This window comes from Giraffa tippelskirchi, chromosome 5 (genome assembly GCF_054371585.1).
Source record: "Giraffa tippelskirchi isolate mGirTip1 chromosome 5, T2T-mGirTip1v1.2.pri, whole genome shotgun sequence".
Classification (NCBI taxonomy): Eukaryota; Metazoa; Chordata; class Mammalia; order Artiodactyla; family Giraffidae; genus Giraffa; species Giraffa tippelskirchi.
Genome location: NC_137279.1, coordinates 124,038,845 through 124,064,549, shown reverse-complemented (window position 1 = coordinate 124,064,549; position 25,705 = coordinate 124,038,845). Strand labels below are relative to the sequence as shown.

Sequence of the window (25,705 nt, the reverse complement as noted above, 5' to 3'; positions counted from 1 at the left end):
AAACAAATAATTATAACAAATATTGGACATCACTTTTTTTTCCATAGAACTCAATAAATTGTGAATAAAATGCAATTTGAATATAAATTCCTTTGACTTTTGAAATTATACAAAAAAAAAGATTCCAAACTTTAGCTATAAAAATAAAGCAGTGATAATAGCTAAAGAAGTGTAAAAAGTAAGAAAAGTACAATAATATATATTAGTAAAATTAACACAAGGATAAAAATCAGTAATTTTATCAGCATGGTTTTGTCACAAGAGGAAATCGAACGCAAAATAGAAAGCTAGTGTATGTGGGCATGTTTGTGAATATGGTGGATAGTTAAACTATAATGTTCAATTTAAGGGAAGTATTTATGAAATAGTCATCAATTGTACTAGGACAATTGATACATCATTTACAGGAAAAAATAAAATAAAAATGGGCTTGCTAGGTGACTCAGTGGTAAAGAATTCACCTGTCAATGCAGGAGACACAGGAGATGCAGGTTCAATCCCTGGGTTGGGAAGATCCCATAGAGGAGGAAATGGCAACCTACTCCGGTTTTCTTGCCAGGAAAATCCCCTTGTCAGAGGATCCTGGTGGGCTACGGTCCATAGGGTCGTAAAGAGTCAGACACAATTGAGAATGCATGCACCTATGCATAAGCTAAAAATAATGATGATTGTCTATACACCAGAAAAGATATTAAATTTTATAAAGTAAAATAAGTAAATGAACAAGAAGAAATATATGTTAATATGAGTCTCAATTTTACACGTTGGTAAATTTTCTAAGTATAAAAACAATGAAAGCAAAGAAATAGGACAATCTAGACAGTAAAAATTTAAAATATACTTCCATACCATATAATTATAAAAATATAAATGAAAACCTGGGATAATATTTGCAGCATAACTTGGATTAATACTTTTGCTCAATTGGAAGGGAAGGATTAACAGATGAGTTGTGGCCTCTCTTTTAGCTCCAGTATCAGCAAAATTTTTCTTTAAAGAGCTATTTAGTTAATATTTCAGTCTTTGTGATTCAATCAGTCTCTGTCATAACTATTCTGCAGTTGTACCATGAAAGCTACCACGTACAAAATAAACTAATGGGTGTGGCTGTGGTCCAATAAGACTTTATTTACAAAACTAAGCAAGGGGCCAGATTTAGCCCATGGGCTTGACTTTGCTGACCTTTGCTCTAGCTTCAGAGATGCTCAAAAATTTGATCTTTGACCAAATTCTCCTTACAACAATAATTCAAAGAATGTACATCCCATCTACTTTAAACAAGAGTCCTACTGAGATTATGCTCTACTCATTGGACAGTTGCACCTTGTTATTGAGTTTGGTCATTAATTAATTAACTGATGAGATGCAGCTACATCAAAGAGTGGGAGCCACATATCTACCACTGAGAGAACCATAAACTAGCAAGGTAAAAAACACTAAATGGATCCCAAAGAGGTGACGGTTTCTCTGAACTGGGAGTCTTCACCCAGGTAGCCTCTTTTCTAGTAACCATGTGAGTCCACAGTACAGAATGATTTGTGGATGTTGGAAACTGTGCCAGAGATTCGTGTCACTTCCACTCTGCTGCCATTCTGGATGGTGAACAGACTTGTTCCAGGTCTTCTTCAAAGCTAAGTAAACCTGATACTGAGTTTCTGAGCTAGACTACTAATCCAAATCCAAAGACAACTGCTGCTGATAAGAATAAATATAAGTGCAATTATAAATTGTACTTTATAACTGTTTTAAATCAGTAAGAAAAAGATGAAACTTCTAAGAGAAAAATGGCCAATAAATATGAATAAACAGCTGGTAAAATAAAAATTCATATGAAAAATGAAAAGAGAAACAATAAAAAAGTTTTACCTCATTAGTAATCAAAGAAGTTTAAATGATATCCCATTATATGCCTATCAAAACAGAATTTATTTTAATGATAAAACCTGGTGAATATTGGTGAAACTTGAGGGAATAGGAAACTTCATGGGCTATTATTAGAGTTTACATTGGAAAACTTGAAGGAATTTAGCAACAGAGGTGCAATAAATGTACTTTTTGAGCAACAGTCTCACTTCTGGGATTTTATTTCAAATGTAAGTCATACAAAATATAAATTTATATGTATACATATAGTATGTATAGCATTATTTGTAACAGCAAACAAACTAAACACAGCTTTAAATGTCAAATAGTTAATTATTAACCTTAAAATTATAGTGAAACCAAATTCATCAGACATTGTTCACTGCCTATCTAGTGTTCATTTCTACTTTTGTTCTTACTCACAGATTCCAGATATCATTTAGGGAACAATGTGCCTAATTTAAGACTTGCCTCCTGATATTCCCTTGCACCTAGGGGAAGCCATTTGATAAAGATCTGGCCAGTGAAAAGTAATCTGAGAATTTCTGAAAAAGCTTTGCTTCCTGATATAGACATTACACTTCCCTGCTTTTCCTTTATTTCTGCCTAAAAAACTTATTTCTCAAGAGCATCATTTAAATTCTAGAAAGCAAGAAGAAATGCCTCAAATTTTTGAGTAGGCGTAACTTTTAAGCTAGAAATCTTAAATCAGGGAGAATTCTAAAAATGTTCCTGCTATATATCCTTTCTGAGGAGCTTTCTGGAGGACCGGTTTCAGGAAAATAAGAGATCAAACCAAGAAAGGAAGAAATGGGATTCGGGAAACATGCAGAGTAGCATAAAGTAATTTGAAAATTCAGAAATAAGAGTCTAGATTAGAACAGAAGTGGGTGGTCTCCATAAGTCAGAACAAGCTGACTGAATCTTTAGAACTTTTTGTGGAAAAATTGCTTATGCATATCTAAGAAATCAGGTAAAATACCCAGGAAAAGGAATGAGAGTTATATAAAAAATAAAACTTTTTTAAAAGGTGCAATTATTAAATCTAGGTAAAACAAACATTTGTAAGTCAAAGGAAACAATCATTGCACACAACTTGAGTCAACAATGAACAATATTTACACAGACAAAGTAAGGTAAACACTAATAATTGAGAATAAAATTCTTAGAAACTATAATAGGAAGCCAATAGGAAATGTCTAACTAAAAAATGCAATGTAAGTATATTATTTAGAATCACAGTGTTTTAAAAATCTCAAAAAAATGGTAAGAATTGAAAGTATTGCTTTGCAATACCAAGAAAAGAAAGTGCTAAAAAGTGGGGCAGGGTACAGCTGAATTTCATAGAAATATTTTTATTATTATTTGAGGTTTAATTCTGGGTACATACTTTGCTAACAATAAACTTTTGTTTTAAAATAGTTATAGAAAGTAGGCTTAAATGTGGTACACAACCTACTATGTTAAAGATTACTCTTCTCTATGCATAAAAATACCCTTCAATTGTTAGAGACAAATGACTCAATAGAAAAGAAGTCAATATTTGTCCTTATTCTTTATTAAAGTTTTGCGGGAGAAAGGAAAAAACAAAAAAACATAGTTAAAGGATGTGCACAGTCATTTCACAGAGGAAGGAGAGCAAATAAAGATAACAGTATAAAAAGATGCTCAACTTTGCCAGTCCTCAGGAAAATGCACGTGAACGAGGAGACATCATTTTTTTAACCATAGGATTTTTGCAACACAGTGTGTGAAAACAAATAAAGAAAACCTCTTTTTAAATGAAGAGGACAAGCCCTGAAGTGGGATCTCTCTTGCACCACCACTCTCAAGATTTTCTCCTTGTCCAGCAATAGCCCAACCAATGAAAACCAGTGACGCTCAATCAATAAGAAACTGCCACTATGCTGAACTCTTGCTTTCCTCCAATGAATTTTCAAACAGCCCCTCCCAACTCCATACTTCCCAAAAGAATGTTCCTCTACTTTGTTCTTCAGATATATCTGCGGTTCAGTCCTAGTTGGCATGTACTAAATTGCAGTTCCTCTGCTATTCTCAAATAAACATGCCTTTTGGGCTAAACTGCTTTCCTTTATATTTTAAAGATTGAAAGTAAAAAAAAAAAAAAATAGATTGATATAACATTCAATGGTGGAATTCATGGTGAATATGGATACTCTTACATTACTGGCTGCGTGAACTGCTAGGAGATTTTTGAAAATTTAACCTTCAGTGTTTCTTAAAATTAAATAATAGAGATGCTTTTGAATCAACATTCCCCTTTAGGAATCTAGTTTAGAGAAATAATAGTCCAGGACACGAAATGTGAACATTACATAATGACAAAAATTTATAAAATCCCAATATCCACCAAGAAAAATATAGTTGAATAAATTATGCTACATCCAATCCATACGATGAGAATTGGGATGCCATTTTTTAAAAATGAGTGAATAATACCAATGAGGTACTTGCTTAGTACCTCATTGTACTAAGGCAGACTGTAAAAAGATAAATAAAACCACATGCATTAATATAGCTATCTTGTTAGAACCTTAAAATCTTGATAAAGTTAAAGCTATTTTTTTGAGTAAAAAAGCCATGGTTCCTTTGGCTGTTTCATTTAACTAATTGATACCTGCATTGGCACATATTTTTATCCAACAGACAGTTTAAATTACCAGTTCCTCTTAGAAAACACTGTGAGCTCCACTTTCTCCCTCTCTCTTTGTATATATATGATCATTTACACACATAGATTCATCTAAAACACACGCACATACACATTCCTAGAGAAAGAAAGTACTGATAGTGGATTATAAATCACTACTGCATTGAAAGTATTTTTTTCCATATTGCTTCTATTAAAGCCAATGCATTACCTTCTCCTAATGGGGGGTGACGGGGTGAGGGGAGAAGGAAAGGTGTATCACATTGAAAGTTATGAAAGCGATACTAGATGTCAACTTGACAACAATTGAAGAAGATAGCGCTGTTGTTGAGATAATGGTCTAGGGATACATATATATATAATCTAAATATAAAGATTTACTATCATTCAGTGAACTATACAATTATTTAATACGTGGATGTATCTGGTTCTTCCCATTGCATTAAACTGTCTTATTCCTCCTTTAAAGTGGTATTATCCACCTGAAAACATATTCAATTACACTTTCCACTAAGGATGAACTGTTAAAAATCAATGCACACATCATAGACACCTATATTTTTCCTTCCCCATTAGAGTTTAAGATTGCTACAATTCTATAAGTATTGACTGACATCATTAGGTTATTTATGGTGAAGAACTTGAGGCAAAGATAGTTTCCACATGAGTTCTCTAATAGAAAATATATACTTAAATTCCACTTTTTTTTCTTTTTTCCCTTCAGGTAAAGGCTGAACCAGATTCAGGTACACATGAGTAAAACTGGTTTGGATAAATGAAGGGTATGGGCAGGCCAGTTTCATTAGTGATAATAAGAAAGAACTTTTAATATTTTATTGGGAATCAAAGATAGCAAATTTAGTTCTCCTACTAGGAGCAGTTACTAAAAGTCTTTATTTATAGGTACTGAGAATCTTTGCACAAAGAAAGTTCTCCACCTGCCTCTGCTTTCACCTGTAATTCCCATTATGGAAGCTAAGATTTTAGTTCTTTTTATATTATCTCTCATGTAAATCCATCCTCCTCCAACCTCCCAACATAACACATTTTCAGTTAAATCTCCAATCCATATTTTTATGTTTGTAGTCAGGTAAAGATTAGGAAAGAGAGAGAATGGAGGAAAGAACACAAATACAAACTTGACTTCTTTGACTATATCTTGCATACATTTGTCTCTGGACCATATTTTGTATAACTGAATACCAGCCAGTGGAATAACCACACAGAGAAGTGCTATACAATACAGCTACTTTAAAACGCTGTGATTTGTGTATCTCCAGTGGGATAAACATAATGTAAAGCAAAAGAAAATAAAATATATGTCAACATTTTTTCAGTATTAAATTTGTTGGGATAATGATATTGCTGTGTATAGTACAGAAGAAAGAAAGTATAAATGTAACATCAACAATGTTAATAAAAATCATGCAGTTTTGAATTTGAATTGGAAATAATTTGTATTATTATTTATTCTACTCTAAAACTGTTAATATTCAGATGTCTGCCTTTTTAAAGCCTAGAAGCAATGACCAACCTAGCATCAGTGGGTGGCCCTAAGATCCAGATTATGGTCTCTAAATACTACTTTTTTAATTGAAATCGCTTAGAGAAATGACTAATTCTATTTCAAGGCAGAAAGCAAGCAAAGTGAGCCTAAAATGTTTTATCCTATCAAAAAGCAAGGAAGCTGTCAAAAAACACAAGAGCATTACCAGAGGCATGTGAAAACTTATAAATAAGTGGAAAAACTAAAGCATTTATCTTGCTTATCCTATATGAACTCTAGCTCCAGGGTCATCAAATAATTCATGGTAGGAAATTACTCTTTACAGAATTCTAGTTAACATCTGAAGTAGGTAAGATAGAAATAAAGAATCATGTTTATGCAATGCCAAATAAATTAATAAACCCACAATCAACAGAGTAATATGAATAATAAAATTTGTTTTCTAAGTCAGGGTACTACTGAGACACTAGAAAAAACATGTAACCTGGGGCTTTTTGGGGTTTATAACCTCTTGAGATGACCAATAGCTACTTACAAGCATCATCAATACAGAAAAGTGGCTATTTTGTATACCCTGAGAGATGAGTATAGATAACTATTAGATATTCTTGCCAAAACAATAACACAAATACTATCAATTCTCTAGATCTAACCATATATCACATATATTACAATATATCTAAGAGTCTAGAGATAATTTAAAAGAAAGATCAAGGAGATAATAAACAAAATTTTTAAAAACCTCTAAAGGACAGATTAGCTGGCTTTTCTAACAAAAATTTAAATAAAAAATTTTAAAGAGGTGGAAAATTTTTGAGATTTAAGAGAAACATCAAACAACTGCTATTTAGGGATCTTATTTGCGTATACTAATTCAAATAAACAAAATTAAAAACAAATAAAAAACTAGATATTTTATAATACTAAGGAATTTTTAAATTATTTTTAGTTGTTATTCTAGTATCATTTTCATTTTAAAAGTGTTTTTGGACATATATTGAAATATTTACCAATTAAATCACAAAACAAATGATATTTACTTCAACCCAAAATAGAAAAAGTGGTGAGGTAAAAATGGATGAGAGTTGGCTATAAAGTTATAATTATTGCAGCTTGGGGATGGGCATGTTTTCTACGTTTTGAAATTTTCTGTAAGTAAAAGTTTTTAATATGACATGAATACTAAGTTTCATTATCCCTTTCAGACATTCAAAACAGGTTCCATAAAAACCTGTATCTCATATTTCAATTTATGTCCCATCTTTTATAATTTATATATATATATATCAAAAGAATATTTGTGTCTATTGTAAATTTAATCTCTATATCATAAGCCAACCACAAACTGACATGACTTACAGGTGTAGTGTCCGAAAAATGGTGACGTTGACAGGATAATACCACTATGTGAGCACATAAAACTTGGTTGAAAAGACAAACCATAGCTTCATGAAACTATTTATAGTTGCTGATATCAGGAACCTTATTTTTAGGAGAAATTATGATGATAAAAAATGTATTTTTAAGGAACTAATGAGTTTGGGGCCTGTGTCACCCTAAAGGGTTAATATCAAAAATATATAAACAGCTCATACAATTCAGTATCAAAACCCAAACAACCCAATGAAAGAATGGGGAGAACACATGAATAGACGTTTTTCAAAAAAAGAGGTAGTCAACAGGTATAGGAAAAAATGCTGAATATTGTTAATTATTAGACAAAAGCAAATCAAAACCATATGATATAGCATCTCACACTTATCAGAATGGCTGTCATCCAAAAATACTACAAATAACAAATGTTTATAAGGATATGGGGAAAAGGGAGCCCTTGTACATTGTTGATGGTAATTTAAATTAGTGCAGCCTCTGTGGAAAATAGTATGGAGGTCCCTATAAAACTAAGTATACAACTACCATATGATTCAGCAATTCCACTTCTGGTTTTATCTGAAGTAAAAGAAAGCACTAATTTGAAAAGATACACGCAGCCCAATGTTCATAGCAGCATCATTTCCAGTAGCCAAGATATGTAAGCAACATCTGTATGTCCATCAAGAGATGAAGGGATAAAGAAGATGTGATACATGTATGTATATATGTATGTTTGTGAGTGTATACTAACAGCGAAATACTATCCATCTATGAATAAATAATGAAATTTTGCCACTAGCAACAACATGAATGGACCTGGAAGGTACTATGCTTAGTGAGAAAAATCAGACAGAGTAAGACAATATCATAATGTCTGATATCACTAATAAGTAGAATCCAAAAATCAACAAAGGAATATAATGAAACAGAAAAAAAAAAAAAAAAGGTTTGGACGCATGTTCTTACCTTGTCATCAAGGCAAAAGCCCAGTTCTAAAAACTGAGTGAATTTAGGACAGTAAAAGGCAAAGAATCCAGACTCAGAAATTCTCAGATTGTCCCTGATGAGTCTATTCCTACCACAACTACATGTGCTAGAACTACTTGATGATATCACAGACTTGACCTGAGGTTACTATCCTGGTTAATCCTTTCCTACTATCACAAAGATGACAAAATGTATCAATAATGATAGTTACCATTTGTTGAGCACTTGCTATGCCATAAACACTTCATAAGGTTTTACTTCTATTATTTGCTAGGAGTGTACTTGACACATGGGTGAACTCAGTAACTTGTAGTTATTACTACTTCATTACAACATGTTTAGAAATAGGAAACTGAAACTTAAGAGCTGAAATAACTTGGACAAAGTCCCCTAGCAAATTGGGACATGAAAGGGAAACTTGCTACGGAATACCTGAGATATAACCGTAATAAGTCCTATTGATATTTAAATCAGCTTAAAAATTCATTCTCAATGGCAGTGCTAGATGAAAAGTTGCTTGGTGAATCAGAAAAAAGAACAGTACTTTATTCATTAATTCAAAACTGAACAAAATTTTGATTCATGCTCTAAATGTGTACCTAGTAATGTTACCCTTAATATTTTGGGGGCAATTACTAGATGCCAAGTAATGTATTGAGTACTTTCATCACTATGCCAAATCAACCACTGTATGATACTGGTTGGGCAGGTCACTAACCTTTCTATGAGTCCTTTCTATAAAGTATTGAAAGAAAGAAAGTGAAGTCACTCACTCATGTCCGACTCTTTGCGATCCCATGGACTGCAGCCTACCAGGTTCCTCCGTCCATGGGATTTTCCAGGCAGAAATACTGAAGTGGGTTGCCATTTCCTTCTCCAGGAGATCTTCCCAACCCAGGGATTGAACCCAGATCTCCCACATTGTAGGCAGATGCTTTACCATCTGAGCCACCAGGGAAGTCCTATTGATTCCCTTTCTATAGAGTATTCACAATTACAGTATCTTTACTAGTACATTATCATCATCATCACTATCATTGACTCAGTGCCTATTCACAACAATTCTTTATGGTATACACTCTCATCTGCTCCACCACTTACTAATAGCTTCTCTGAAAGCAAGCATTCTGTGTCTCATACCTTGTCTGCTGTATGGGACTAATGTTAATACATACTTCATAGGCTTGCTGTGGAAACTTAGTGAGGCAGTTAACCCACGGTCTCTGGAATATAAACAAATAAGAATTGCTTTTAATTGGGTAAACATTTAATGGATTGGAGAATGGAGCAGATATGCACGACTTTACCCCTGAAACCAAAAAGAATTAAACATTATACATACTGAACAATTGTGAGAGCTCACTGCTCTTTTGTGTCATTGTTATTTTTTTAAGTTTCTTTTGATGCCATTTTTAGAGTAACATGATTAAAGAATAAGGGGAGATATTTTGTAGTAGAAAAACAATTGATTTTGGAGTTAGATAAACCTGAGTAAGAAGTCTGGCTTCATCATTTAATAGCTATGTGACCCTGAATAGTTTACTTACTTCTCTGGGATTCTGATTCCCTCATTATAGGATTAAGAAATAATGTGAGAAGATATTACATTCTCATTTCTAAGAACTATCATGATGATTAAATCAGATGATCGATGTCATAAATTATTTCAGTCATATTTTCCTCTGTAAAAAGTTTTTAGAGGAAGGTAGGAGATTCGATCCTAGAATTTTACACCCTCAGATTAAACATTTTTCTTTCTAAGCTGCAACATCAGCAGATTATCCACCCAACTATCATAGTAGCACTGCCATTGAGAATGTGTTTTCAAACTGGTTGAAACAACAGGACTTGTTATGGATACATGATTACAGATACAGCTCCTGCATTCAGTATTCAGTAGCAGCTTTCCCTTTTATGTCCCAATGCCTCAAAAGGAGCTCTTCTGATATGGTGTTTTTAATTCATTTCCACTTATCAAGGAGCGAATACCAGGTTTTATTTCAAATTTGTGTCATCCCATTGCTGTGTGATACTTGACATCACAAAATATGATGCAACTCTTCACATATTAAGCTCAATACAGTCATAAATTTGCACTCCAAGCCCTCATTGACTTCAATAGAGCTTCGACTTGTAGAATGATTGCAGATCAAGGCATTTTGATATAATGTAATTTTTAAGTAGCTTTTTTCCATAAGTAGAAACATGCTGAGAATAGCAAACTACCTGCACAGCATACAAACAGCAGTCAGTAATCTCACTCCTTGTCAAAACATTTTCTGTTCATATAGGAGTGTTGACTATGGTGAGAGACTTAAAAAGATTTTAAGGAAAATCTCTGTAGCCACACTCTACTCCCTATGAGTATAACACAAATTTGAGGAGCTTCAGTAAAATCCATCCTTACAGAACCATACCTTGGATGCTTTATTACAATAAACTAGCTATCATTGGACTGTTGACCTTCTATGTATGCCAATCACAATATGTTTTCCTTCATTTTAAGTCAAGTTTTATTTCCAAATGAAGATTTATTTTTCCAGTTGATCATAGTCTGAACCTACAGCATAAATCACAAAGAACACAGTCTGCAAAGATATGTTTCAAGATCAAGCAGCAATGATCTGCTACTTATAATCCTGAAGACAATTAACAGTTTTATCCAATAAACCAGAGTCTAAAGAAATTCAAAGAATGAAAAGTCTTTGAAATATACAGCTTTTGGATATCAAATTACCTTTGAAACCCCCCACCCAGAAGTATCTCTAACAAAATCCATTTGAAATACTGCTTCAATATTCTAAAAAATCAATAATTTAAACCACAGGTTGAACATTTTTACTGCTTCTACTGCAGACTGTCATTTTTCGAAATGAAAATGCTAATGATACCGAAGGGGAAAGCACTAAGCAGAAGAGATGCATGAATGAAACCTTGGATTGGCTAGACTTGCTGGTTTGATCTCTTTCTCTCTCACTCATCTGTGACAAAATGTCTTTTAAAATCAACAACTTTCATTTTGGTGTTTCTAAAAAAATGCACTTTTCTGTTGTACATTATATTCTTCTCTATTGGAAGTTAAGGAGTGTGCTATAGCAATACATTTTATAGTAAATATGAATACAGAATGTAATACCAAGTAGGCTCTATTATTTCAGCATAATCTATAATGTCAGGACACCTTTAAAATATTGCACAGAGCACCAGGGAGAAGATAATCCCCTAGCACTAACGGTTTTCATATTCATACCACTGTACCAAAACATCAGCAGTGAAGAAAGCCATGGAAATCCAGGGCTCGGGGGAGTTTAATTCAAAAGAAACTTTTTCATTGCCTGTGAAATTATTTGCAGTATTTAAAAACGATAGGAAATAAAGGAGTGATTCCAGGGTCATCGCCTTCCCTGTGGGGGCACTGGATTTAAATGAGCTCCACTTAACACAAAACCTCACTGGTAAAATGGGTGAATGTTGGAGTTGAGTTTTTTGTCCAAGAACTGGGAATTCATAGTATGTAAAACAACTTACTGGAACAAGGGCCAGAGAGATAAAACCAACAAAACGAGGATGACCCATGAATAGCCAAACGTGATCCCAAGAATAATGGAACTGAAGAGGAGTAATCTTGTCCCATAAAATAATATAGCTTAAAAAAAGCCAATAGTAAATCTTTTAATAAATTTCTCACTTCTTTTCTAAAAACTTATAGCAACTTAAATTCAACCTATAGCTAAATCAGGACAAATGTATTATTGACCAGTTTGTATCAAATGATAAATTACATCATGTTGCCACCTGAAAGAATAAAAAATGTCCTAACTTGAAATAGAGGAGAACAGAGGAGAAGGCTCTGGTCTTTGCTGAGTGGTGACTGTGTCTGTGGCATTGAAATATGACTGCATGAGACACAACAAGGGAACTCGGAAATTGTTAAGCTAATATATACAAAATACTATATATAGTATATATATATAATACTATATATATATATATAAATGAGATAAACAATAAGAACCTACTGAATAGCACAGGGATCTATATTCAGTATCTTGTAATAACATATAATGGAAAATAATCTGAAAGAGAATATATATACATACATAACTGAATTACTTTGCTATACACTTGAAACTAATAATACACAATATTAGTTTCTCAGAGAGACATTAATCTGGTACTCAGGTAACTCTAAACAGATTTTAAATGTTCTAATTAAACATTTAGCATGGTAGAGGAAAAAAGAGCTGGATAATAGTTCACTCACTTCATTTTACAAGGCTACATAGTGTGTTGAAATTTCATTGTAATTTTAGTCTTTTTTCCTATTAAAGCAGGTAGTTCTAGAGTTCCAGTGGTTTACAGGAACACAATATTAAGGGAGTTAAGTTTTAAGGGAATTTTAGGGCTAAATTAAGTTTATAGTGGGGGATATAATGGGGAGGGCTCTTCAGATGGGAACTGGCTGCATGAACAAGTGCTGGGGGAACATGAGGGTGCCCTTAGGCAGGTGTGGCTACAGCAGTGAGCAGTCTATAAATCTTGTGCACAAGCCGAGTCTGGAGACTGAATAATAAAAAGAAAACACGGGGTCTCAGAAATTGTATAATGCTACAAAGGGAACACTACTATTTTAAAAAATCTTAGGCTTTCTGTTACTATACCTCCTTTCGTGAAACAGTGGAGTGGACATCTTAAGGCAAAGAAAAAGCCGGGTTGAGATGATAGAGGACTTTGCACAACATGCTGAGGAGTATGAACTTTCTCCTACAGGTAGACAGAGTAGTGACATGCCAAAGTCTACTTTAGGTGGGTAAATTTGGTTGAAAATAAGTACATTAATTTCTGTTGGGAAACACCATGGAAATGAGACCTTTTAAGGGGTTCATGAAATGATCAAAGTGAAGACAAATAAGCCTTGAACAAGGAAAGCTAGTGCACAGATGTAAGATACATGTGTATGGAGTGTTCTGGATTTGGAAAATGATTCTATGGGAATAGTCAATACTCCATTTGAGAAAGAAGGAAAGAGAGGGGAGGAAGAGGGACAGAGAGAGAGAAAGATTGATCAGTTCCCACATCTCAATAAACTGTGAAAATGTTTTTTCTTGCTTTTCTCTGTGTTCTCTCTCTCCCTGACAGAAAGTTAAGAGTCAAAACGTAAATATGGACTTAAATGGATGAAGAGTTCTGTTGCTGGTACTTTATTCACTTGTGACCCCAAAATTTTAATAAATTTCCCTTCCTAAGCTGCATCCAAGTTATTTGTTCCATTGTTGATTTTGTTATTATTGACTATACTATTATTACCTTAGTATCTGAATCTGTGAAGTGCTGTAAGACAGTTTGTAACAATTTGTCATGACACCTCTGCTGGGTGGGAGGATGACACACATAATTATCATTATTATTAAGATTTACTTTTACAGCTGGTACCATGATAAATGATTTACAGATAAACATAGCAATACTCAAGTTATTTATATCAAGTTAATTAATCACATTGATTTAAAATCCTGTTCTATTATTTAACTTTTCCCCTGTAGATGTTAGTTTTAGATCTAATTTTGGAGTAATTATATTGAGTTCAAACTTTCAAACTCTACATTAATACCTATATCTCATCTGAAAAATTATTAACATTTTCAGTTCAATTTTAATAACTGCAGTTCTTCTAGTAAGGTGACCTTTTCTTTCCAAATATTTGAAATAATTAAGTTGGAGATGAAAGTACCCATTGACAATTTTCTTTTGCTATTGAAAAATCCTACTTCAGTGACTGGCACAGAACAGAGAAACCAGGTTTTTCTCTTCGCTTCTTTTGTGGATGGCACAACCATAAACAACTGCAAAGTCAGAGATCCAGGAGTTGTTCTTACCTATCCCTCCCCATTGCTGGCTTCATGCTATCAATCACCAAGGCTGCTACTGTAGTTTCCTTTATATATACTAAATAAGTTGACATTACTCAGTCTACAGGCATGGGCCAATACCATTTTTTCCCTAATAGAATGCTCCTATAAATTACACAAAGTCTGGAAACTCCTTGTCATGTTCCTCCCTATTCTATCTTCAGTGCCCAAGAACAGTGCTTGGAAATACAGCACTTGTTATAAGTATTTGTGGAGTGAATATATTGATCCTCCCACTCTTGCATGGCTATTTTCTAAAAACTGTCTGCCTAGTAATAGAGAAATCTTTCCAAAAAGACACATCTGATCTTGTCATTTTTCACATGAAGTCCATTCATTACCCTTTAAGAAAAAAAATTATAAACTCTTTCCCAATGAACAAATAAGGTGCTTTATTACCTGATTCTAATTTAACTCTGCCTATTCTCACTATATCATCCCTGTGAGGAAGCTCAACCCTTACTTCTACTTCTACTGGGCTTTCTCTCTCTACTTGACTTTGTACATGCTACTCATGCACAGCATGTTCCCTTTTCTTATGAGAGTTACTATTCAGAACTTCTCTTAAATATCATCTATTTTTCTAATGACATCCCTTTCTTCCAATCTTGGTCTGGCATTTTTATAGTTCCTTGTGTCTACCTCTCTAAGCATGCTTTACAAACTGTGTGCATTGGATACCATTGTATCTCACCACCAGATGTTAAATTCTCTGAGAGCAAGGGTAGTGTAACAGTTCAACAATTTGTAATCCTTAAAAAATGAACAAAGAACTACAGAGATAATATAATTCTATTAAAATACAGTGCTAAACAGGGAAATCTACTCAATGCTCTGTGGTGACCTAAATGGGAAGGAAATATAAAAAAGAGGGGATACATGTATACATATAACAGATTCACTTTGCTGTACAGCAGAAATCAGCACAACATTGTAAAGCAACTAATGCCAATTTAAAAATTTAAAAATACAGTGCTAAGAGTACCAAATACATGGTTTGAGACTGCCCTATACCATCTACATGAACTTGAACAAGCTGGTAACAAATTAATTTGAGACTAATTGTCCTCATCTGTAAATGGGAGCTCTTAGACTGGAGTTATACCTAAGGTAAGTTTTGTTTTGTTTTTTTAACTCTCATGATCTGTGCTATTGTAACTAGACTGAGAAAATTACCAAGTAGGGCAGCAAAAGCAGGGAAAAACATTTGATCCAGACTCCTAGAGTAATATCCTTTAGTCTTGCTATCAAGAGTGCATTAAATGTTTCTCCTTAGGTCTCTAATTTTGTAAGTTAGGCTCATAATTTAGCTTGGAATATTTATTCATTTCCTTGAACTATATAAATGACCAAATAATAAGAGACTACTCTTTGAGTATATGACTTCCTGTAACAATATCTCCCACAGGCCAGGGGTCCATATGAACTGGCTATTCTTTACAGGTTGCCTTCCACCCTCCACTCTAAACTCTTATTTTCAGACCTGCTCTCACTTTATGCCTCCAATGGAAGTGCATCAGCCTTTCCTAATGACCACACTTTGAAGATCAAGAGAGAAGAATGAAAAATGGCAGCTATGTTAACAGCTAGTTATAGTAATTAGCTGTCATGATGATGTGTTATTAAGAATATTAATGCAATTATAAGGCCTTCATACTTTTACTATTTTAGTTACCAATTATATTAGGAGTCAATATCACAATGAGAAAAAACTTCAAACTCATTCTGATGGCTGTAATAAAAAAAGACAATCAACAATGTTGATTAGTGTGTGAAGATATTAAGCCTTCACACACTGCTGGTGGGACTGCAAATTGGTGAAGCTATTTTGGAGAAAATTTGGAGATTCAATGAAACTTAAACATAGAGTCACCATATTACTCAGCAATTCTACTCCTAGGTATATTCACAAGAAAATTGAATACATACATCCACTTAAAAACTTATACAAGAAAACAGTACTTGTAATAGGCAAAAAAGTAGAAAAAAGATTCTAAATATTCATGAACCAATGAATGGATAAACAAGATATTAATATATCCACAGAAAAGAATGTAGTTTGGATACATGCTACGACATGAATGATATCTTGAAAATATTATGCTAGATAAAAGCAACTAGACACAAAAAGTAACATATAGTTTGATTCCATTTATACAAAATGTCCAAAATAGGCAAATCCATGGAGAGAGAATGCATATTACTGGTTTCCTGGGACTGAGGGGTAAGGAGGATAGGGAGCAATTGCTAACAGGTATAAAGTTTCTTTTCTGGAGTGATGGAAATGCTCTGAAATTAATTAGACAGTGGTGATGGTTATGCAATTCTGTGAGTACATTAAAAAATAAGAAAATACATATTTTTAAAGAGTAAACTTTATGATGTATAAATTGTAAAAGAAAAATTTTATAATGAACTTGATAGCTAAGATTCCTAAATACTATATTTCTTGACACTGGTATTTTAATTGCAGAGATAAAACTTTTCAAATAATTAAAAAAGAAACTGTAATTACATAACACACACAAATATCTAAGCATATAAAATATACACAAATATTTTATATACTATATACATGCCAAAGTAAAATATTATAAGTTCTCAGCAGATAACTACATGATACCAGGATATATATAATTTATTCCTCTGTTAGCTATATATAAATGCAAACTATCTAGCATTTGAAATAATAGAAAAAACATTGAAATTTATATATAAACATAAAGGAGGAACTTATTTTGAAGCTTGTGCTTTGTAAAAAGTGTTCTTTAAAACTTTACCTAGAATGATAGACAGATATACTTGATTTCTTTTTATGCAAACTTATCTCAATAACAATAAATACATTTTTCAAATTACTCTCTAAGGAATAAAAAGAAAAACTGAGTAAATCAAAATTAGAATGGTTGGAGTTTGCAACACTGACCTCTATATGATTTTTCTCCCTAAGGAGATCTAGTTTTAAATAAGCAATTTCAATGTTTAGCCTTGTATTCCTTTGGTAAATTCACTTTTCTTCTATCTTACATAACTTCTTTATAAAGACTTCATAACCTAAGACTCCATATGGAATGAATATGATTGTTCTTTACCCTTGAAATAAAGGATATTTTTATATGTTTTTTATATCTGTGACTTAATATTTTAAAATATCAACATAAAGCAGCTTGAAAAACATCTTTCTGGTTAAAGTAGCAAAAATTTTCATTTGTCATGCAGTTCAGTTCAGTAGCTCAGTCGTGTCTGACTCTTTGCAAACCCGTGGACTGTAGCACCCAAGGCTTCCTTGTCCATCTCCAACAACCAGAGCTTAATCAAACTCATGTCCATCAAGTCGGTGATGGCATCCAACCAATTCATCCTCTGTCGTCTCCTTCTCCTCCTGCTTTCAATATTTCCCAGCATCAGGGTATTTTCAAATGAGTCAGCTCTTCACATCAGGTGGCCACAGTGTTGGAGTTTCAGCTTCAGCATCAGACCTGCCAGTGAATACTCAGGACTGATTTCCTTTAGTATGGACTGGTTGGACCTCCTTGCAGTACAAGAGACTCTTAACAGTCTTCTCCAACACTACAGTTCAAAAGCATCAATTCTTCGGTCCTCAGCTTTCTTTAAGTCCAAATCTCACATCCATACATGACTACTGGAAAAACAATAGCTTTGACTAGACGGACCATTGTTGACAAAGTAACGTCTCTGCTTCTTAATATGCTGTCTAGGTTGGTCATAGCTTTTCTTCCAAAGAGCAAGCATCTTTTAATTTCATGGCTGCAGTCACCATCTGCAGTGATTTTTGGAGTCCCCTAAAATAAAGTCTCTCACTATTTCCATTCTTTCCCCATCTATTTGCCATGAAGTGATGGGAACGGATGCCATGATCTTAGTTTTCTGAATGTTGAGTTTTAAGTCAAATTTTCAACTCTCCTTTTTCACTTTCATAAAGAGGCTTTTTAGTTCTTCTTCACTTTCTGCCATAACAGGGTGTCATCTGCATATTTGAGGTTATTGATATTTCTCCCAGCATTCTTGATTCCAGCTTCTGCTTCATCCAGGCTGGCATTTCACATGATGTACTCTGCATATAAGTTAAATAAGCAGTTCCGTTCAGTTGCTCAGTTGTGTCCAACTCTTTGCGACTCCATGAATCGCAGCACACCAGGCCTCCCTGTCCCTCACCAACTCCCTGAGTTTACCCAAATTCATGTCCATTGAGTTGGTGATGCCATCCAACCATCTCATCCTCTGTTGTCCCCTTCTCCTACTGCCCCCAATCCTTCCCAGCATCAGGGTCTTTTCCAATGAGTCAACTCTTCGCATGAGGTGGCCAAAGTATTGGAGTTTCAGCTTCAACATCAGTCCTTCCAATGAACACCCAGGACTGATCTCCTTTAGGATGGATTGATTGGATCTCCTTGCAGCCCAAGGGACTCTCAAGAGTCTTCTCCAACACCACAGTTCAAAAGCATCATTTCTTCAGTGCTCAGCTTTCTTCACAGTCCAACTCTCACATCCATACATGACCACTGGAAAAACCATAGCCGTGACTAGATGGACCTTTGATGGCAAAGTAATGCCTCTGCTTTTTAATATGCTACCTAAGTTGGTCATAAATATCCTTCCAAGGAGTAAGCATCTTTTAATTTCATGGCTGCAGTCACCATCTACAGTGATTTTGGAGCCCAAAAAATAAAGTCTGACACTATTTCCACTGTTTCCCCATCTATTTCCCATGAAGTGATGGGACCAGAAGCCATGAACTTCGTTTTCTGAATGTTGAGCTTTAAGCCAACTTTTTCACTCTCCTCTTTCACTTTCAACAAGAGGCTTTTTAGTTCTTCTTCACTTTCTGCTATAAAGGTGGTGTCATCTGCATATCTGAGGTTATTGATATTTCTCCCGGCAATCTTGATTCCAGCTTGTGCTTCTTCCAGCCCAGTGTTTCTCATGATGTACTCTGCATATAAGTTAAATAAGCAGGGTGACAATATACAGCCTTGACGTACTCCTTTTCCTATTTGGAATCAGTCTGTTGTTCCATGTCCAGTTTTAACTGTTGCTTCCTGACCTGCATACAGGTTTCTCAAGAGACAAGTCAGATGGTCTGGTATTCCTATCTCTTTCAGAATTTTCCACAGTTTATTGTGATCCACACAGTCAAAGGCTTTGGCATAGTCAATAAAGCAGTAATAGATGTTTTTCTGGAACTCTCTTGCTTTTTTGATGATTCAACAGATGTTAGCAATTTGATCTCTGGTTCCTCTGCCTTATCTAAAACCATTTGAACATCTGGAAGTTCACGGTTCACGTATTGCTGAAGCCTGGCTTGGAGAATTTTGAGCATTACTCTACTAGCGTGTGAGATGAGTGCAATTGTGTGGTAGTTTGAGCATTCTTTGGCATTGCCTTTCTTTGGGCTTGGAATGAAAACTGATCTTTTCCAGCCCTGTGGCCACTGCTGAGTTTTCCAAATTTGCTGGCATATTGAGTGCAACACTTTCACAGCATTATCTTTCAGGATTTGAAATAGCTCAACTGGAATTCCATCACTACCACTTGCTTTGTTCATAGTGATGCTTTCTAAGGCCCACTTGACTTCACATTCCAGGATGTCTGGCTCTAGGTGAGTAATCACACCATCATGGTTATCTGGGTCATGAAGATCTTTTTTTGTACAGTTCTTCTGTGTATTCTTGCCGCCTCTTCTTAATATCTTCTGCTTCTGTTAGGTCCATACCATTTCTGTCCTTTATCAAAATGGTGCAGGTGACAATATACTCGATGTAGTCCTTTCCTATTTGGAACCAGTCTGTTGTTCCATGTCCAATTCTAACTGTTGCTTCTTGACCTGTATACAGATTTATGAAGAGGCAGGTCAGGTGGTCTGGTATTCCCATCTCTTTCAGAATTTTCCACAGCTTCTTGTGATCCACACAGTCAAAGGCTTTGGTGTAGTCAATAAAGCAGAAATAGGTGTTTTTCTGGAACTCTCTTGCTTTTTTGATGATCCAGCAGATGTTGGGGATTTGATCTCTGGTTCCTCTGCCTTGTCTAAATCTAGCTTGAACATCTGGAAGTTCACAGTTGATGTAATGTTGAAGCCTGGCTTGGAGAATTTTGAGCATTACTTTGCTAGCATGTGAGATGAATATAATTGTACGGTAGTTTGATCATTCTTTGGCATTGCCTTTCTTTGGGATTGGAATGAAAACTGATATTTTCCAGTCCTGTGTCCACTGCCGAGTTTTCCAAATTTGCTGGAATATTGAGTGAAGCACTTTCATAGCATTATGTTTTAGGATTTGAAATAGCTCAACTGGAGTTCCATCACCACCACTAGCTTTGTTTATAGTGATACTTCCTAATGCATTTGTGATGCATGTAACTCCAAAGTTAATTTTAATTCAAAGATATTTTATAGAGTATATAAGGTATATTTCTTTCTTTCTATTTAAAAACATATAACATAAACACAACTTCAAATGCTCCTTGGAAAACAGTGAGAATAAAAACATACACATTCATTTAATCAGATGCATGAAAGTGAAAGTGAAATCACTCAGTCGTGTCTGACTCTTTGCGACCCCATGGACTGTAGCCTACCATGCTCCTCTGTCTATTGGATTTTCCAGGCAAAAGTACTGGAGTGGGTTGCCATTTCCTTCTCCAGAGGATCTTCCTGACCCAGGGATTGAACCCGGGTCTCCTGCATTGTAGGCAGACACTTTACCGTCTGAGTCACCAGAATCAGATGCATACATGTGGTTTATTTGCTAAGAAATCAGGAAAAGAAATGTTGACACTATAATTAATGAAGGGCTTCTTATCTTCCAAAAATTTAGTTTTGAAATACTTAAAATTTTATCTTTCTTTATTAACATAAAAGTATAAACACAAGATTTATTGTGCTTCTGTGACCTTTTGCTTCAAATGCAACCTAATGTTCTATTCAAAATCTTATTTCAAAATCCTCAAAGATGTTGGAATCTAGAGGTAAATGGCAGAAGCAATCATTTGCATTCAGGTCTCTTTTAAAGGGGAGATGTATGTGTATACCTCACTTCATTTATAAAGGGCCTATATTTTTCAAAGCAATAGTTTAATTTACTTACAAGAAGAATTTTCACATTTATATTTCAACCATAGATAACTTTCTGAAACGAAAATTTACATTTCCTCAGCTATAAAGAACAACAATAGCAACAAAACACATTTCTAGATCTTTTTTTTTTTTTTTTCAAGGTAGTTTTTTTTTTTTTTTTTTTTATAAATTTATTTATTTTAGTTGGGGGCTAATTACTTTACAATATTGTAATAGTTTTTGCCATACATTGACATGAATCAGCCATGGGTTTACATGTGTTCCCCTTCCTGGACCCCCCACCCACCTCCCTCCCCATCCCATCCTTCTGGATCATCCCATTGCCCCGGCCCTGAGCCCTTGTCACATGTATCGAACATGGAATGGTGTTCTGTTTCACATATGATAATATACATGTTTCAATGCTATTCTCCCAGAACGTCCCACCCTCACCTTCTCCCTCAGAGTCCATAAAATTGTTCCATGCATCTGTGTCTCTTATTCTGTCTTGCATATAGGGTTATCGTTACCCTCTTTCAAATTCCATATATATGCATTAGTATACTGTATTGTTGTTTTTCTTTCTGGCTTACTTCACTCTGTATAATGGGCTCCAGTTTCATCCATCTCAGTAGAACCGATTCAAATGTATTTTTTTTAATGGCTGAGTAATATTCCATTGTGTATATGTACCACAGCTTCCTTATCCATTCGTCTGCTGATGGACATCTAGGTTGCTTCCATGTCCTGGCTATTGTAAACAGTGCTGCGATGAACATTGGGGTACACGTGTCTCTTTCAATTCTGGTTTCCTCGGTGTATATGCCCAGCAGTGGGATTGCTGGGTCATATGGCAGTTCTATTCCCAGTTTTTTAAGGAATCTCCACACTGTTCTCCATAGTGGCTGTACTAGTTTGCATTCCCACCAACAGTGTAAGAGGGTTCCCTTTTCTCCACACCCTCTCCAGCATTTATTGCTTGTAGACTTTTGGATAGCAGCCATTCTGACTGGTGTGAGATGATACCTCATTGTGGTTTTGATTTGCATTTCTCTAATAATGAGTGATGTTGAGCATCTTTTCATGTGTTTGTTAGCCATCTGTATGTCTTCTTTGGAGAAATGTCTGTTTAGTTCTTTGGCCCATTTTTTGATTGGGTCGTTTATTTTTCGGGAATTCAGCTGCAGAAGTTGCTTGTATATTTTTGAGATTAATTGTTTGTCTGTTGCTTCATTTGCTATTATTTTCTCCCATTCTGAAGGCTGTCTTTTATTTTTAAAGTACTCAAATTTTTTGTAACTCCTCCAGCACTACTCACATGCATTTAGAAATGAAATACATGTAATTTGATATTAGAATACTCTGTTATTACATTTTACTAAATTTAAGCAAAATCCATTTGCGTAGTGCTGCTGCTGCTAATTTGCTTCAGTCGTGTCTGACTCTGTGAGACCCCATAGACGGCAGCCCACCAGGCTCCACCGTCCCTGGGATTCTCCAGGCAAGAATACTGGAGTGGGTTGCCATTTCCTTCTCCAGTGCATGAAAGTGAAAAGTGAAAGTGAAGTCGCTCAGTTGTGTCCAACTCTTCGTGACCCCATGGACTGTAGCCTACCAGGCTCCTCCATCCATGGGATTTTCCAGGCAAGAGTACTGGAGTGGGGTGCCATTGAAACTGCATAAATAATAAAACTGAAATTCTCCCATTACAAATGACATTTTTTATTTCTTTAAAGCATTATTCAAACTTGTATCGGTAATATGTCTACTATTTTATGGTTCTTGGTGATGCATAAAAAAATATTAAATAATTAACCCAAGATTTGATTCCAAATCTTCCATCAGTCATATTTGCTATTTTTTATATTATCATAAATAGGCATTTTTTCCTTAGATACATGGGACTTTTTTGGCACATGATACCAAATAACATATGTTAAAAGGAGGAACTGTAAAAACACAATGTGTACATTAATATAATGTGATAGAGTGTATCAGAGCTGATAACTTCCAGGCAAGCAGCATATTTACATGTTGAAGCACATTTTAAGCCTTCCTTTACTCACATAATTTAGGTTTCAAATATATTTCTTAATTGCTCACTGCAAAATAGCTGCAGAACTGAAACACAACTTTCAGTATAAAAATGAAAGCCCTTTTGTTTCCACAAAATCTTTATTCTGTCATCCACTGGCAGTGAGTTTTCCAGTCATGTTCTCTGCCAGTCCTTACCAGTTTGCCAATTACACAAGCTGCTTCCCAGACATCAGACACAAATTCCACAAGACTGCTGTGCAAGCGTACCCTAATTAACCATCAGCTTAATTAGACAATTTACTGTGTAATTAGCAGGCAATTAGTCAACACCTCTCAGATCTTATTGACTGCTGTGACAGCCTTTCCGTCTCTCCACATTCCAATACACAACAGCAACCATGTTTCTAGCACTCTTCAACCCACAATGACATGGTTCTGGATGGAGAAGTGGGTAATATTATTATATAACAAAGGAAAAAATCAATACGTAGTCTGTCCAATTATTGAACTGTTTATAAACTCGCCTTTTATTTAATACTGGAAGTTCAATATTAAAGATATTTAAGTACCCACTCCAAAAATGATTTTAGAGCCAACTTCTTATGTCTTATTTCATGTTTTAATGTAAAACACTGTAAATTATATGTACTATGAATTATGCTCCATGATTGACTATGCCTATAATAATTTGAGTGAATTTTCTGCTCTGTGTGTAAGAGAACTACTCGGTTAAATCCCATTAATGTTAATAGCAGTTACAGACACAAACCCCACACATACTAACAGAATACATTCTAGAGTTGGGAAGCATTTTCTAGTTTTCACTGAATTATGAACAGGTTCAGAAATCAGGAAGGAAACATATCTTGGTGTTTTAACATTTACATTAACACTTATTAATTTTTACATGAAAAAGCATTTTAAAAAATGTTTTTCTGTTAGCTCATGTGTATGTCACATAATACTCACTGTTCTTTGCAGGGCAATTTCTGACCCTTCTAAAAGATTTTCCCTTTTCTGGGGATTTTATGATTAGAAACTAGTGGGATTCCAACAGCCATAAGAAACAACAATTCTTTACCTTTTTCTTTTCAGAAATATTAAAGATGAAGTTTTGGGGATGATTTAAAAGTCACAAAATCTTTTGCCATTGAAAAGGAGCAGAAAGGGATAATATGTGACCATTTCTTCATAATTTAGTTGGTTAGTTAAAACTTAGTTGGTCATCTATATTTTCTGTTATCTGATAAACTACAATATACCTAATGCACTTATTATGACAAATTTTTTTCTATATTATTTCCGTTTTCCCATTAGCAATGGTTTTCTCTTTCTTTCTTTCTTTTTTTTTGAATGTAAGGGCCCAAAAGTTCTAGGCAAGAAGAACAATTAGTGAAAAGCCATAGGTGAGAATGAAGTTGGCTCACTGGAGAAATCTAGAAAAGGCCGTTGTGGCTATAGCTTAATTGGTAAAAGTAGAATTAGGTGAGGTCTGAGAGAAAGGCAGAACCTATATGATAAAGTGATCTGTACAAGAATTTTGGATCTTAGTTAAGAGCCATGCAAGCCATTAGAATGTTTTAAGCAAAGGAGTGGCATGGTGTGACTTAGGTTGTAAGAAACCAGTTAGACTACAGTACGGAAGAGACCATTTAGCCATGGTATGCAGGCTGGCATGCAGGAAAGGCAGGAGCAGAAGCAGACAGGCTCTTGTAGGAAACTGGAGTAGTATTTCTGTGAGAAATGATGGTGGTTCAGATGTGGGTAATACTAGTGGAGATAACTCCTTAAAGGAGATGGGCAAAATTATAGTGATTTTCTATGCTTTATTAAATGATTACATAACTATTAATGTTTTAGTTTGGCTTGCAGATGGTAATAATAATTGCAACTCTTACTGACATGGTGTTTCACATGTTACAAATCATTTTTTACATCTACTATTTTTTTTTTAATTCAAACTGAGCTTCACTAGAAAACCATAAAAAAGGGAAAACGAAGGCTTTGCTGAAAACTGACTAACTGCAAGGTACCCTAGAATGCTTCCACTCACTCTTCCTTCCTCTCCTTCGCTTGGGCTCAGGCTTACATTGCTGTCTTACAGCTCTCCCAGTCCTTTCTACCTTCGTTCATATTTTCTCTCACAGGTATTCCACCTAATAACTTTCTAACATGTTTAATCCCATCTCAGTAACTCTTTTGTGGAAGATCTGGACTAAAACAATTCTGATGCCATGTTAAACAGAAATAATCAATCAAGTGACAACCACAGCATCTAG

General features: G+C 34.7%; 1 protein-coding gene across 4 annotated transcripts in view; it reads right to left on the bottom strand.

Moving 5' to 3' along the window:
- DPYD (dihydropyrimidine dehydrogenase) overlaps positions 1 to 25,705 on the bottom strand; it is a 913,720-nt gene that overhangs the window by 415,590 nt on the left and 472,425 nt on the right. The window lies entirely within an intron of this gene.